Genomic DNA, 2255 nt, shown 5'->3' on the forward strand with positions numbered 1-2255 from the left:
GGTTATTTTTTATACTTGTCATATTTGTGAGTTAAAGGCTTAAAATTTTTGTTGGATTTTCGATGATGAGTTTACAAAGTTAAAGATTTGTAATTTGTACGGATCTTTACTTATTTGGGCATTATGGGAATTTTTGATTTTTTGGGGGGTAGTGATTGAGGAGCTCAGTTTCTACTTCATTGTAATGGTCATTCCGATGAGATGCTAAGTAATGATTATTCCATTCCATTCTACCTTCATTTTAGTGAACCAAACACTATCTTAGAGTGTATGGACTCATTAAATGAGTGGTCTGAAACATGTTTTCTTATTTCCTACTTAACCAAATGGTTCTTTTTTATTTTATTTTATAAATACTTACTAAATGTCTCTTTTAAGATCCAACCATTGTTACTAAATGGAGTTGTTATGATGGATAAATATTCTATTCTTGAGCTGCTATTGAAACTAATAGTTTCCATTGATCAAATGCTTTTGTAGTTTGTGATATTAGTTGAAAAGTCCCTAATAACACCCAAAGGGAATAGATCTCCATGTTGGTGTCTTCCTTTGGAAAGGACAAAATAGATTTAATTGAAGTAAGTCTCCCAGCAAATGAAAGTAATTTCCTTTTCCAGTCTGCTAATTTGCTTCTAAACTTGTCCAATACAGGTCTCCATGTTGCTTTTCTACTTGGGTTAGCACCCAAAGGGAGTCCAAGGTACTGAAATGGCAAAGTTCTTACCTTACAATTTAACACTGAAGCAAACTCAAAATCAATTATGTGATAATAACATGCAGTCATTTTTCATTCCTGACTTGTTCGATTTCTACCTTTTCATCGCACATACATTTTTCATTCCTGACTTGTTTTGTAGAAAATGGTCTTGCGAGCTGGTGGTGTGAATCTTCCTGGAGTAGGGACAGGACTCACAACAACTGCAGAGACTCCAACCAAAGTTCTATGCTTGACTGAGGTATGATTAGTAGTAACCTCTGTAGTTTGATTTTTTTTCTTCCCCATGCCAACCCCTTTTACAGTAATTATTGTCTATTCGTGCTAACGGTGTTTCATTTTGGGGTACCATGAAGCTAATTATTGCTGATGAACTGATGGATAATGGAGAGTACGAGGAAATTTTAGAGGACAGGAGGGAAGAATGGGAGAAATGTGGTGAGTGTTTCATCCCATAATAGTTGCTGTTGTGTTTTAAATTTGTGTGTACACTCTGATGTATGCCTTCCATTAAACAATCATCTCTATGAATTAAAAAGAAATAAAATGATTTGGACATGTGTTATACAAAACTGCTTAGACAAGGACCTGATTACACCATCTTGTTATGTAGACATTGCATTCATAGCAAAAGATGCGAGTCCACATCTCACTAGTCATAATATTATTTAAAAATCAGAACATATTCTCACTTGACATGTCAAAAATGGACCTAAAAACTCTAAATATAGTAGAATAAGACTTAGAAAATAAGTGACAGCCTTTTATTTTAAAAGCTAAAATACTTTAATTTAAACAATAAATGCTTATTTAAATAAATAAATAAAAGAAAGAGAAGTTGTGGAAGCATTGAGTTTGACTGACCTGACGCTTGTTATATTATATTAAATCATGTTTATTTCACTAAAATAGCAATAGATAATTCATTGTCCAAGTCACTTTAGCTTTAAACATCCTTAGATGATGAATTTTGACATTTTTTGTTCCTGAGAGAAAAAAAAAATGAAAAAAGGTTAAGAATCTGTTGGGTCTGACTAGATCTTATTATATACTAATTAAACAGCTTGATCACCAACATAACAACAAATTATGATTAGGTATTGGTTACTTTTGTATTAAACTCTTAGAATTGTATTATGACCTTTTCTTGGAATCTATCGGACCTGATAGTATCAAAAATTCATGAATTGTAAAACGTGAAACGAATTGTAAATCGTGCAATTCACCATCGATTCTATTACAAAATAGATTTGCCCATAAATTTGCATTGATGTCGGCATGAATCATGAATTTAAGCCTACAACCGATTAATGTTTACGATTAAGCAACTATTCAATTATTATTACACATTATGTACTTGAATGAAAGTTGCCATTGTGTTGTGCTCATGTCAACTGTTTCAGGACTTGTATTTACAGCTGATTGTTTCTTTATGAATTCATGGATGTCAATACTGCTAAATATTCTTCTACTTGGCTGAATGTTTAGGAGTCTTGGTGAATGTCATTATTCCCCGCCCGTCACCTAATGGAGGAGAGCA

At 32.8% G+C, this 2255-nt stretch overlaps 1 long non-coding RNA gene across 1 annotated transcript; it reads left to right on the forward strand.

The window, feature by feature from the left end:
• The first annotated feature begins 604 nt into the window (after positions 1-604).
• On the forward strand, positions 605-2255 carry LOC145790025 (uncharacterized). Its single transcript, XR_014328612.1, has 3 exons — positions 605-700; positions 858-956; positions 2204-2255. It is a non-coding gene; the product is annotated as an uncharacterized LOC145790025 (long non-coding RNA).

The sequence above is a fragment of the Camellia sinensis genome, chromosome 1, assembly GCF_055761805.1.
Source record: "Camellia sinensis isolate YWXY chromosome 1, ASM5576180v1, whole genome shotgun sequence".
Classification (NCBI taxonomy): domain Eukaryota; kingdom Viridiplantae; phylum Streptophyta; class Magnoliopsida; order Ericales; family Theaceae; genus Camellia; species Camellia sinensis.